At 40.8% G+C, this 14,758-nt stretch overlaps 1 long non-coding RNA gene across 2 annotated transcripts in view; it reads right to left on the bottom strand.

The window, feature by feature from the left end:
• The window catches only part of LOC144000942 (uncharacterized), a 305,500-nt gene that overhangs the window by 162,977 nt on the left and 127,765 nt on the right, over positions 1-14,758 (bottom strand). For both annotated transcript variants that reach the window (XR_013278337.1, XR_013278338.1), the window contains exon 4: positions 12,106-12,194. This is a non-coding gene — a long non-coding RNA (uncharacterized LOC144000942). The remainder of the gene's footprint in view (positions 1-12,105; positions 12,195-14,758) is intronic.

Genomic DNA, 14,758 nt, shown 5'->3' with positions numbered 1-14,758 from the left:
GCAAAACCTTAAGGCTGAACTGACGTAATAACGAACTAACCGAGTCAACTAAGTAATGAAACTAATTTATACGTAACGTCCTGTCTAATCTACGTTATGTGTTGGACGACCTCAACTCCGGGATGGTCGTAAACACGTCGCCGCTGAAGATGTGTGTCTGGAGGAATATTCCATGTCATTAGGAAATATATCAAGTGTGTTACTTTCACATCGTGTCAGAATTTGTAGAAGTTGACGTATTTCACTGGAAACGTAAGCGAGGAAGCACTTTAGCTGCCGGAATGTCGGCAAGGAAAAATGGAACACGTCTTTCTTCCACCTATTCCAACGTGTGTGCGTGTGTGTAGCCACATATGGAGATCATTACGTCGCGGACAGAGCCTCTTTGAGCGTCCAATGGCAGCTCATCTGTCTTTTGCTCTCGTCTCACTTTACCGTTTGATGATTTGCTGATTACTGGATCCGAGGAAGAGTGTCTAATTATGTTGTAATGCTAAAAACGTACAAGAAAAGATGATCCGATCCAATTTCAACTCTACGTCTGGGCAATTTTCATTTGTCTTGTGATGTTGGGATTTGAAGCCGTCGTTTACCCATCCCTTCATTTTCTTCTCCTTTCTCTGCATTTTCCGTCCCTCTCGGGAGCCGTCGAACCGCGATGACGGCTGTATTTAAAAAGGCATTTAAAAAGCGAGGCCGCAAAAAAAGCTTCAATTTCAGTCTTTTATCCACACGCCGCTGCCAAAGTGTCCGCGGGAAGTGTGGGGGAAGTGAAATGAGTGCAGTGGAAGCTGCAAAAGTCAAACATAATTTGTGTTCCGTGACGCTGGTTGACTTCCAAGTTGTTTTCATTTGAAATTTTCCCATAGGAAATACTGTAAAGTGAATTTATTCCCTATCACAAAACCTTGTGTCAGTGTCTGAACTGTCATATACAAGTGTAAAGAGATGCACGGTCAAAATAGCAAAAAATGTCAAGTGTTATTTTGGTCTTACTTATTCCAAAGCTGCATATTAATAATATTTAAATAGATATATGTGATAATGAATAAGGGCAGCACGGTGGTCGAGTGGTTAGCACGTCCGCCTCCCAGTTCCGAGAACTCCGGTTCGAGTCCAGGCTCGGACCTTCCTGGGTGGAGTTTGCATGTTCTCCCCGTGCCCGCGTGGGTCTTCTCCGGGTACTCCGGTCTCCTCCCACATTCCAAAGACATGCATGGCAGGTTGATTGGGTGCTCCAAATTGTCCCTAGGTGTGCGTGTGAGTGTGGATGGTTGTTCGTCTCTGTGTGCCCTGCCATTGGTTGGCAACCAGTCCAGGGTGTCCCCCGCCTACTGCCCAGAGCCAGCTGAGATAGGCGCCAGCACCCCCCGCGACCCTTGTGAGGAATAAGCGGTCAAGAAAATGGATGGATATTGTACTGTACTGCGGTTGGGAAGCGGTTAGGATGAAGATCAGCACCTCCAAATCCGAGACCATGGTCCTCAGCCGGAAAAGGGTGGCGTGTCCTCTCCGGGTGGGGGATGAGATCCTGCCCCAAGTGGAGGAGTTCAAGTATCTTGGGGTCTTATTCACGAGTGAGGGCAGGATGGAGCGGGAGATCGACAGGTGGATCGGTGCAGCATCTGCAGTGATGCGGACTCTGTATCGGTCTGTCGTGGTGAAGAAAGAGCTGAGTCAAAAGGCAAATCTCTTGATTTACCGGTCGATCTATGTTCCAACCCTCACCTATGGTCACGAGCTGTGGGTCGTGACCTAAAGAACGAGATCCCGGATACAAGCGGCCGAAATGAGTTTCCTCCGCAGGGTGTCCGGGCTCTCCCTTAGAGATAGAGTGAGAAGCTCCCTCGAGGAGCCAGCTGAGGTGGCTCGTGCATCTGGTTCGGATGTCTCATGGACGCCTCCCTGGAGAGGTGTTCCGGACATATCCTAGTGGCGGGAGGCCCCGGGGACGACCCAGGACACGCTGGAGAGACTATGTCTCTCGGCTGGCCTGGGAAACCTCCGGATGAGCTGGTTGAAGTGACTGGGGAGAAGGAAGTCTGGGTTTCCCTCCTAAAGCTGTTTCCCCCGCGACCCGACCTCGGATAAGCGGTAGAATATGGATTGGATCAATGGATATTTGTACTGTATTGTTTACAAATATTGGAAGCAGACTTACTGTCACAGTCACACACTGACAATTTGAACTCCAAGTTTTGTGGTTGAGCACTTTTGAGGGAATCCACAACATGAACAACCGATTTATACTTCTTTTAAACTGTGTCACCACATGTGCACAATAATGAGGTGTGCGTGTGGGGGTGTGTGCATGTGTGTGGTCCATTTCTACTTTTTCCACTGTCAAGTTCCACCCACATCTGTGCAGTGGTGAGTGTATCCTGGTGTTTTGCATGTACCCATACAGCATTTACACGGCTGTGTATTCATTCATGCAGCATCAGCGTTTGAGTGTTTAAAAGCTCTTAAGTGTTGGGTTTGGACCTTGTACCCTCTGAAGGACACACACATCCGCTCTGGAAGTTGGAAAAGAAACAAAAAAAGAAGTGAAATTACACTTTTGTTGTCACTTGAAGTGGCTTCTGGCAGACGTTTGAAGGTGTCTCAAAGTTTATATCCACCATACCGTACAGTGAACACTGCAGGTTAGTGAGCAAAGTGAATAGCAAATATTTCCAAGAAGTACTAAAACTACTACTTTCCTATAAGCTATTTTATAACAATTTAGCCTGAGTGATACCAAGATACTCTATTTTTTTAAATTTTATTTTTTAAATTTATTCTACATATTGCAAACAAAAGTTTTGCTTCGCAAAACCGGTGGATGTCTGGTTGGCACGTCCGCCTTCCAGTACTGAGGACGCAGGTTCGAGTCCAGGCTTCGGCCTTCCTGGGTGGAGTTTGCATGTTCTCGCCGTGCCTGCATGGGTCTTCTCCGGGTTCTCCGGTCTCCTCCCACATTCCAAAGACATGCATGGCAGGTTAATTGGGTTGTTCGTCTCCGCGTGCCCTGCGATTGGCTGGTGACCAGTTCACGGTGTACCCCCACTACTGCCCGAAGCCGGCTGGGATAGGCTCCAGCACCCCCCCACGATCCTTGTGAGGAGTAAGCGGTCAAGAAAATGGATGGATGGATTTTTCACTTCACAGTTGGAAGAGAAATTGGAATTTGATTTTGGAGCATTTTGGCAGAGGATTTTAGTTGAAAAGGTCAAAACAAGAAGTGCATTACTGTTTAACTTATTTTATGTCGCACATAAAGATTAGAATTGTTCCCGCGTCTCTGCCCTCTCGTCTCCCTATCCGCGTCTTTGCATTTGGGGACGAGCGGCCGCGGTTACCGTCTCGCCATCTGTTTGCGGAAAGGTCGGAACAAACAGAGCGGGAGTCAGCCCTCTGGAGGGCGACGGCGAGTGAAAAGTCACGGCTAGCGAGGAAACAGGAGAAGAAGATGAGTTAATACAATAACGCGGCAATTATCGTATACGAGCAAACTTAAAGTGGGGTGTCAAGCCAGTGTTAGGGTATCAAATTCAAGTGTGCCAATATTAAGGTTTGAAGTTGGGGTTACAAATTAAGGTTTAAAGCCTTGGTTGGAATTTCCAATTAGGGTTTCAAGCCTTAATTTAGGCTTTAAATCAGGGTTCCAAGTAGGGTTTAAATCTCAATTAGGGTTAAAGCAAATGTGTTTCCAAAACAAGGTTAGGGTTTTAAATGACGTTTCCAGTTAAGCTTGTGCAACAATTCCACTTGTAAAACACATTGAGAACACATTTTCAGTCAAACATCACAGAGAAAAAGTCATGTGGGACATCCACGTGTTTTGTACAAACAAAATGTCACACAAGTACTGTTGGCTGACCCGAGTGTGTGTATACAGTATGTGCGTGCGTGTGCTCGAGTGAGTGAATGCAAGAGAAATGTTATTTTCAATCAGTGGCCTCAGCGAGGGGTGGTCCAACATTCAGAGGGAGACCCCTGATGCGTTAAAGGACATTTTCACCGTGTGCATGCGTGTCTGTGTATGAGAAAGAAAGAGCAAGTGTGCATGTTGTGTGTCTGTAATAGAATGATCAGCAGGGAGTGAGCAACAGCTTTGCGATGGATGCACACTGCAGTATTATGGACACACATATACGTACACATCATATACACATACAGACGGCCAAATACACTTTTTGAAAATAAGCATTAAAGTCATTTTTACAACTTACACAGTTAATAGACATTTAAATTACAACTACCATTCGATGCTCGAATGGCTAACTTATATGTTAATGTAATCATTTTCCACGTTATCATTTTGCGTACATTTACAGTATTTCACTTCCCCTTGCCCTGTTGGGCGGCGACCATTCGGGAGGCCGCCGGGGATAAACGAGCAGATACGCCGTTCGGCGCTAAGCTCGCAGGAATGCCACAGTTTAGGCAACAGGCCGTGAAATTACTACTTTATCACTGGCCGGAATGTAATTGTTATTGTGTTGCGATGCCGTGTGCCAAAAAGGGCGTACGTGTGTGTGTGTGTGCGTGTGAGGGGGTGGGTGGGGGTAGAGAGGGGGCAAAATAGAATTGAAGGTAATCTGAGTGGAAAGAAGCGGCAGCTGCAGCTTTTCTTGGGGGATTGTTTGCATGTCAGTGTCTCCTTGCTGCCTTCCTATCTTAATCTGGAGGTTTTAGCACTGCTTAGCGAGGTATTCTTTCTCTGCGTGTGCGCACACGCGTGCGGTTTGCAGACTGAAAAACACACACCAGCTCACACGACACCTGCACAGCGAGCCCCGAGACACCTCGTAAACCCTTTCAGGATTCACACCAGATGTGACCTACAACCCTTGCGCACGTGCACGCACCCACATCTGGATCACGTGCACGCGCACCGATGATGATGATGTCATATTTTGGCTCCTCTATTAAAGGGTGTAAAGGTTTTGGGGTTTTGCACTTCAGCTATGATATATGCTACCGTCGACCAAATGACAGAATAGACTCCCTACTTTTTGCCTCGTCCCATTCTTTTATAATTGACAGTAGGAAAATGTAGGTTTGCCAAAATACAGCCATTTCTCCCATGGACTCTGAAACTGTGTTTATTTCGTATAAAATGGGGCAATGATGTCATCTACCGGTGGTTGGGCATCAGTAAAGTTGTTTCCAAGTTTGATATTTACAGTGGAGCATAATCAGATTCGCCCCCATTTAGCCACGCTCTACAAAATACAATTGACAAGTATACTCGTCAAAGGCAGTGAATGAGTTAAAAAAAAGACACCAACACAATTAAACAGAATACGTGCACAGTGTGAATTATTTCAGAAACATAAATTTAAGACATGAAATAAACCTACCGTCCAGCCAAAAGAAATATGAAGCCACCTTATGGAACAATAAATCTATCCAACACATTTTAACCACTTCTGATAACTGTCTCCAGTTGCATGTTGTCACCGCGCGCGCGCACGCACACGCACGAGCCTGGCGTTGACGGTGGGGGGGCCCCCCAAAAAGGTGCGTAACGTCTTTGCATTTACTATTGCATTTACACCATCCGGGGAATGAAACGTCTCTGAGCGCTACTTTGCTAACACGGAAGTAGCTTGAAAAGTGATGCTACTGAAACGTAAACAAAACAAGTAACAAGTAGAGCACGGCGCAGAACTCTTGCTATCGTTATGAAAACCATAAAGCCTCACTCGCAACCGATTCACAGCCACGCGATATCTGGTCCACAGCTTTACAAGCAATGTATCTAAGGATTCCCGGCGGATTGTGTATCGGTTGACAAGTCTGCTACCGATACGGTCGTTTAGCTCCCCTTGACGAACGATGGTTCGGCCGAATCGTTTTTTTTTTTGTCCCACCCCTAGAAAAATTGGGTGCAAGGTCGATTTATTGCAACTCAAGAGATTTAATTACAATTATTTTTATACTTTTTATCCTTGGTGGCAACATGACAAGGGGATTAATTCTACCCTCCCCTGTTACATGACAAGGTTACCATGGCAACAAATCATGCCTATAGCAACATACTGGGTTAATTCTGTTGTCTTGGTGACAATTACAAGGAAGAAAGACCTGTACAGAAACGTACATCAAATTCTAAAAAAAACTCATCATGACATCACCTTTATGGATGCTTCGAATTAACTGAAAGTTTGGTCTTTTCCCAATTAAGGGAAGTCCAGACGACATAAAAACAGCTTTTAAACAGTGTCGTAAAAAAAAAAAATGGGCTGAACCTGATCTCACCGCAGTTCATACGCACCTTTTAAAAGATGCTTAATTTTAGCTTTTTATTGCCTTATAGCGGGCGTCATAATTTGTCTCCATGATATAAGGAGAAAGAAGTAAAAGGTTGTTCAGAGCCGAGACCTCAACCACTTGGACTAAGTGTAACAATGACTTTGAAAGTAGTCCCGGTGCTCATATTGGACAGTGTGTGTTAGACAATTTGGATTGATTGTCTAGCAGTCTAAATGTGTGCATGGGTGGAGTTTTCTGTATTTTGGTATTTTCGTATTCCTTTCTTCCTTTCTAAGTTACTTCCTTATCTCGCTTTTAATTTACTAGCATTAGCAATTAGTTCCTTATATACTTTATTCTTACTTTAGTCTGTCAAGTTCTTCCTTACTTACGGACTTTTCTTTCTTTATTTACATTTTACTTCCTTCCTTCTTTACATAACACACTTTTTCTTCTTACTATCTAACTTACTAGCCGTAGCCAGCTGACAACCTAACGGACACAAACACTGCACTCTGATTTTTTTTCTTCAAAATAGTTTCCCTTATTTCCATTTAAATGGCCCCCAGCCCAAGAAGAACAAAATGTTATAATCTCTTCATCTTCCAGCCATAAACCAGGAAGTGGTTTGCTGACATACTGCACGTAATAAGGAAATTTAGAAGCTTGTGGATTGCCGACTACCATCACAGAAGTATTTTTTTTTATGTTACAGTCGAGACTAGAAGGTTCTCTACTGCTCTTCTTATTTAAATCACAACTCTCTTGGCAGTCAATGACATTTACTTGGTTTAAACTCAACCCAACAGAGCCAGGCAGGATATTTCACAGAGCCACAGCCATCGCTGTAAGGGATAGTCTGAATTTTGGATACTCTTGTACTGGATCTCATTAGTCGCAGAAGTGCAGCAATTCCTCAACATGAGGAGTTTTCCTTGGAAGTGATGACAATTTAATTGATTCCAGTGTTAATGTTTAATTCAGTTCAATGGAATGCCTTTCATATGAACTACAGTCATCACAAGACATTTTCCTATGGATCTTGCTCTTAATGGGAACACAAACACATGTTGGTGTTCCTTGGAAAAGATAAAAACTAGAACAACAAAATTAAAAAAAAAAAAACATGTAACGTCCTCACCAGGAGCATCAAAGCAGAACTCTTGCAATTTCTCCTCAACACGTTTTCATTGCGTTTCACTTCATGTTATATTTTAACAATGTGTCAAGTGCAAACTCTCCAAGGATTGCAGGTGTAATTGTTTTCTGCTTTTCTAACATGCATAGCACATAATAGACTCTTGATAAAACAATGATTTATAAAATTTGCTTCAAAAAAAAAAAATCATATCATGAAAGTCACAATCTAAAATTAATTGGATGTCAAACAGTATGCAGATTTGTCTCTCTTTTGTGCCGAAACTCATTATTGCAAGACCTTTGTGGTACAAAAAAAAACAAAAACAAATGTAAACACTCAACTGATAGTCAGTGCAGTGTGAACTAATTATACAAATTCAGCATGTATGTGTTTAGTTCTTTTTTCACACCTGCAAGTAGACAACTCGGGTTTTTGCAGCGGCTACATTAAATACGGACATCGATTTAAAACACTCAGTTGTATTCAGTACAGTGCAGATCTTCACCAAGGACAAACAAATAGTATCACAGTGTTGTACACCAAAGCACAAACTTTTCAGGAATGTCTACTTGAGAGTTTTTCTTGCATCCTGTTACGATTGAAATGTCTTACCGATGTCATATCCGACAAACCGGTGGCGGGGGTCCCTGAAATTTCCACAAAATGGCTGCTTCAAACCAAAATGTCCAAATGTTCCATTTCAGATATGGGTTCTTGAGACCTTTTCATGCATCACGTAATGACAGACATGTCCAACTAATTTCATGGCAAGTGATAGAAGCAATATTGGGGGCTGATTTGTCAAATGTGCAAATATGGGGAAAAAATACCCAAATATGGATAGTTCAAACAATATGGCCGCTTTTCTGTTTAAATTTGGGCATTGGTATGTGAGATTTTTTTTTTCCATGTGTCCTGTTTTCGACATGTACACCCAATGTTTTGTTTGTTTGTTGAAACGGGTGCTGGTGACTACATTTTTTAATTCACAGAATGAGTCAAATTGACCCCAAAATGGCTACTTCCAACCAAAATGTCCAACCTACTGTTTAATTTCGGTCATGGGCCCTTGAGACTTTTTTTGAGTGTCCCAATTTCACGTTCATTAGTGAAACCGGTGTCTGGCTAATTTATTCGTACTTTCCAAGGGACATTACTACTTAGTGGATTTGAAGGCTCCTGTGCATGTAGAGACTTTTTGGTACTTTTACTTTACTATATTTTTAATTAATGTTGAGCAAATGAGAGAAGACGCTGCTTGTTTGTCCCAATGTGGCCGTCATACTCGAGCAAACGTCTTCACGTCTTCCAAGGCGGCACAAACCCAACAATAATGGTCAATTGGACCTTTCATCACAAAATCGCATGAGTTATCGTGCTGTTTTCCCCGGAGCTGCACTGCTCTGCTTGGCTTTTTGACCTCATGCATGTAATGTATGTGCGTGCGCACGCAAGCTGTTCCACTCTTTAATTGAATCAAGCACAAGCTGCCAGTGCGCAAAATATAATAAAACATAATCATTCCCTTCCTCTTCTTTGCCTTCAATGCATTTTTGTTTTTTTTGTTTTAGTTGAGATGATCAAATAAAGCATTAGATTTTTGTGTGGTTAAATCTACAGATAGTAATTTATTTTCCCAACTTTTCCAAACATTAGTGACATCCACGCGTGGTGGCAAAAAGGAATTTCGGGAGTAACCTGAAGGGCCGGTCAATTATCATTTGTATTCAACCATGAATTCACAATTTTTCAAATTGAGTAACTAAATTTGTGAGTAAATCCAGATGAGATCATTAAATACTTTTTTTGTGTTATTTTTGTTTGGTTGTGTGCTGTAAAAAATCCGTGCCTTGGCTGAGCATGGAGGATTTGAGCCTGGTGTAACTTTACTGCACCACACACGCAGACTCAGATGCTACAAAGTGTGTTTATCACCACATCACAGAACACCTCAGTGAGACACCGCCACATACTGAAACATCCTAATCTCACTCTTTTTTTCTGCGGGAAGTCGTCTGGAATTAGACAGAATGTGAAGATGCCTTTTGTTCATGCTTGAAGTTTGTTTGTTTTTTTAAATCCCATTTTTAACTCTTGCTTGCGGCCATGACTGCTGCATCCTGGCAGCGGGAGGAAAGGCTCCAGGCCCTCGTGTGCACGTGTGCGCGTGTCGTCCCCTTTGTGTGCGTTTGTGGCAACAGCCCTGGGCATCTTCTTCGCAGCGTTGTCGAGCTTTGGGAGGCCCATCATTCAAAAGGCAATCTTGAAATATCATTTTGAAAAAAAAGGTCTCGCTTACAGTTTGCTCTACATTTGCCGTCTTTGATTTGTGTTTAGATGACAATAAAAGAGATTTATGAACTGCCAACAAGTTAACTTTTATATCACCATCCATCTATTTAGTTGCATGTGTTTACTACACTTGTATTAGTGCACAGGTATAACAGAAGTTGAGAAAGCAACTTCCGAGGAGGTTATTTTCTACAAAGAAAAAAAAAAAAAGTTGTACAGAAGGTTTAGAAATAAAATTATTACCTTTTTGTGTACTGTACATATGTAAATCTACTACAGAAGAATATAAGTAAGTTCTCATTGCAAAAAACAAAGATTTCTAATGTGAACGTTATGCGTCTGTGATGTGAAACACGTGTACAAAATGTTGACATGCAAAAAAAAAAAAAAATGTCACATGGAGCAGTGTGTTTACGGAAGTTCATTTTAGAGCAACAGAGGAGCAAGGTGGGAGAAAGTAGAAATATTTTAGGGAAATTAGATGATGCTCCCCAGTCTCCTTATTTCATTGAGACACGTCAACAAATGAACCATCTGCATGAACGAATTACTGCTATTACTGCAAAAATCCATTTTATGCTTCACATTTCAGGTGGGATTGAATTAAAGGGACATATAAAAGCAATACTGTTACTCTAAACAACTTTGCGGAATCGCAGACAATTGTTAGATGTCTCCCGAGCCCACGCGGAGCGCATATTTGGCTTTTGTTGGCATCTAGGTCTGATGTGAATGAATGAGCGTTCATACTGCAGTCGCAAATCAGATGCATGTCACATATGAGCGAGAATTGACCGATAGTGTGAACATATCCTAAGTAAGTAAGAAGGTACACAAGAAAGAGCAATAAAGTCATTTAGGAAGTGACGAGGGAAGAATGTGTAGATTTTTAAATTAAGAAGGACTTCACTGGAATTTTAAGTAAGAAAGAATGTAAGTAAAAAGCTACTTAACTCATTCACTCCCAGACATTTTCGCAGAAGCAGTCCCGTTCGCTCCCGGCAGTTTTACTTGATTTTGACGGATTTTGCAAGGCCCACAGAATATTGTGTTCTATTGCTATAAAAGCATGGAACCTACCAAAAGAAAGATTAAAGTCTCTTCTTTCATCAGGAAAAAAAAGGTATGTTTCTATCTGTTTCCGTTTTGCAGCAATTAGCATTAGAAGAGAGCTAAGTTTCATCAGTTTTTACAAATCTATTCAAAATTGTAAGTAATTGAGCTTTTTTTCTACATGGCCCTGCTTGATCTGCTTTGCTCTGCTGCCACCTGCTGGCCGTATGTGTAATAACAACCATTTCTGCAACCGTTCTTTGCAGTTGAGAGGCTGCATCAAAGCCTTCTGTATGCTCTAGCATAAAAAAACAACAACGTATAAATACGTCTTTGGGAGACGTAGAACATTACAAAAAAACGTATTTACACGTTATTGGGAGCAAATAACGAAAGTAAGAACATAAGTCAGAAAAAGCAGAAAAAGTAAACAAGGAAGAAAGAACATAAGAATGTACTAGGACACTAAGTAAGAAAGGAAAGTGCACTTTTGTAAGAATGAAACAAAGTAAGGAATAATGTAAGTTAAAAGTTAGGTGAGAGGTTAAAAACTAACAAAAAAAAAATGTGAGGAAGTAAAGTAAGCAAAATATGTAAAGAAATTCATGAAGAATGTAAGAAAAAGTAACTATGATTAGTTACTTTTTCGTCCATTCTTAATTGGAAGAAAGTGTGTAAGAATATTAAGAGGAGTAACATCGGTAAATATGAAACTAAGAAAGCACACAAGATACTAAGCTAGAAGATAACAGGTAAATAAAGTAGACAAAGCAGGTACGGTAAATATGTAAGAAAGTCAGTCCAAAATAAAGTAAGTAAGGAAAAGTAGCAATGTCCCCAACTGAACTTCCATCTTGTCTCGTCTTCACCCCGACATCTCTCTGGCTTTCATTTTACTTACACATTCTCACTCGCATTAATGTCATGCCAGCGTCGACGTTAATTCATTACGCAGTCCCAACTGCCAACACTTGTCACACTCGTCTCATCGCTTCAAAACAGCTCAAGTCAATTCTGGTCGTTACTAAGCCCACACCCTCGCTTCTCTACCCATAATTCCTTTCTCAGCCTGCGCTTGTTTCCTTTGCTGCGCTTTGTCCTCTTTCTCTTCTCCAAGGCTCTTATTACCACACTAATTAATTCCACATGCTGACACCGTTATGGCCTGATGTCCCAGCCTCACGCACACACACACAAAGATGCTTTAGGCTTGTCAGTAATTGCTCCCAACTGTTGGCCGTCAGGGCATCCAAATGGAAGCCGAGGCCTTCGCGCTGGAACGCTGGCAGGCCGACGACTGAGGTTTGACGACAACATGACAAAAATGTTCTTTTTTGGGGGGGGGGGAATAACAAAAATGGAAACTGGAAGCTCACCCTTGCAGGCATTTTTGTTGGTCCACTGCAGAGGTGTCAAGCTGAAGACCCCACGGGGACGATCTGGCACTCTATGTGGTCCACAAAAGCTGCAAAATATCAATTGATTCAAATTGAGCAACATTTGAAACAATATATATTTTAAGGTCAATGCAGAAATGAATAGTGAGAAGGAAAATCTTTCAGATTTAATCAATGTTTAGTTGAATTTTCAACATATAGCGGGCGGTCCATTTTTACTCAGCATTTTGCCTGATTCATCAGTGGGCCAACTATTAGAGCAGATAATAATTGTGATAATTTAGCAAGAATTATTCAAATAGTAATACAACTAGGGGTGTTAAAAAAAATCGATTCGGCAATATATCGCGATATTACATCGTGCAATTCTCGAATCGATTCAATAGGCGGCTGAATCGATTTTTAAACTTCCGTTTTTAATGTAAAAATATTCAACAAAAACGTCTTACTTTGGGTTAGGGTTCACACTTTAAGCATGGAAGAATGTTATATTCATGGAACATTAAGCCTTAATATTTTATTTCAATGCTGTTCAAACATGAAACAGATTACAACCTGTATAAGACTTAAGTTAAATAATAATAAATAATACATTTTCATTCAAATCTTCCACTGGACAAGTTTACTGATTAGTATTTTCTAAATTTGAAATAAAAAAAAATTGCAACAATCGACTTATAAATTCGTATCGGGATTAATCGGTATTGCATCGAATCGTGACCTGTGAATCATGATATGAATCGAATCGTCAGGTACTTGGCAAGTCACACCCCTAAATACAACCATGAAATGTTCAAGTCCAATATAAAAAAAAATAAATAAAATAAAATAAAATAAATCCATCCATCCATCCATCCATCGTACACCAAGAACAGAAATATAGAGTATGGACCCTAATTTAGAAACAGTATAATTCAGCTCCACAATTACTATCTTTGATCGTTTTATTCTCTTTGAATCAAATTGTTGCTTTGATTGCGGACACAGAAAAAAAAAAAAGAGAGAGAGAGAGAGAAATGCGAGCTAGATTGTGGCAGTGAACTCAACTCAACAAAAAAGTTTGTCAGAAAGTAAACAAGTCATCAAAAAAAAAGAGACTTCAAGCTGTTTATTGCTACTACCAGTTGGAGTTTACTGTCAAAGTAAACATTACACAAAGAGAATTGCACCTTAGCTGGGTTTTCATTGCCCTCAGAAATACGCAAAATGTAAAGTGTGCAACAGCAAACTGTTAATGGAAACACAGAAAAAAAATTTATACAAAAAACTGTAATGGAAACCCAGCTACTCTGCATTTAAAACAACCACACTACTTTGCCTGAGAAGTCTTTGCTAGCATAACACAATGCTAATATGCTAATGCGAATATGATTGTCATGTGTTATGAAATTTTAAACAACTGATATTTGAAGACAAAATGTGAGCTTATGTATGTATATGGACTGTAACAATACTCACATGCTTATAATCTTTATCCTCTACATTACAAGCATTATTATTTTTAGTTTGCTGAGTTACTTATGCAACTCTTCACTCTAAATTAAGGCATCCTGGTATCTATGGAATGACTGATTTTAACTAAAAAAATTGACCCCCCACCCCCCCACCAAAAAAAAACACAGGTGTAACAATGAAAAACTGTTGAAATATTGCCTGCAAAATCAGCTTGACCCTGCAACTGATTATTTCCATTTTCATTATTTCCTATGGGAGTGGCGGAGAAATGGCTTTCCAAATAGGAAAATTAAGTAAACGTTCTAAATAAAACTCAAACCTTTGCACTACAATTTCACCATCTCCCGCCCGCTGCGATGCAATTAACATCATATTTGCTTAGCTTTACTACTTTTACCGATCCACGGGGAAGCCTTACATTGGCGTTTTTATGGTCACGCATTCCTCGGAGGGGGACAAAAAAAATCTCCAGTGACGCATAGTTTGAGGAGTTTAAGTCATAAAAAAAAATAAGAAATAAGTGTTTTTTCGAGGTGAAGCCCATAAGAGAAGGCGCCTGAAACGTGACCCGGGCCTTGTACCACAAATAGATTTACAGGCTCTCATTACAGCAGCTGGACAGAAAGAAGGAGGCTCCTGGATGACCAGCTGCATGGGACTTTATTTAACTACAAGGCCCTCAATTGCTTCCAGAAGTTTCCCCAAACCACGCTCCTTTCTTACGGGCTCAAAGCGACCGCACGACGCGTTGCCGAGTCGCATTTTTTTTTCCTTGTGTTTTTCCTCACTTCTTTGACCCGCCCTCGTCTTCCTCTTTTGCTTTCATGGTTACAGTTGGAAAAGGAACAAACAAAGTCAGTTGTGTATTTTTAGTGTTATTTCGGTGGGGGGGTAAGACTTGATTTGGTTTCAAAGTGCTTTAAATGGGAACCAGTTTGCTGCAATTTGCTTTGATTTTTTTTTTTATTAGTTTCTTGTATCTTGAAAACACTCAGCATCATCGTTTTGTTTTTGTTTGCAGAAAACATACAGAACAATCACTAGATGAATCATTTACATAGCCTGATGACAGCCTATACAAGCACTGTATTTAAAAAAATAATAACAATATATTTTTTCTACATTGATTTGGTCAAAATTAATTTTAACAACATTTTGATTCATTTTTAAATGTATA

This window comes from Festucalex cinctus, chromosome 14, assembly GCF_051991245.1.
Source record: "Festucalex cinctus isolate MCC-2025b chromosome 14, RoL_Fcin_1.0, whole genome shotgun sequence".
Taxonomy (NCBI): domain Eukaryota; kingdom Metazoa; phylum Chordata; class Actinopteri; order Syngnathiformes; family Syngnathidae; genus Festucalex; species Festucalex cinctus.
The sequence above is the reverse complement of the archived record's forward strand: the minus strand, read 5'-3'. Positions and strand labels throughout refer to the sequence as shown.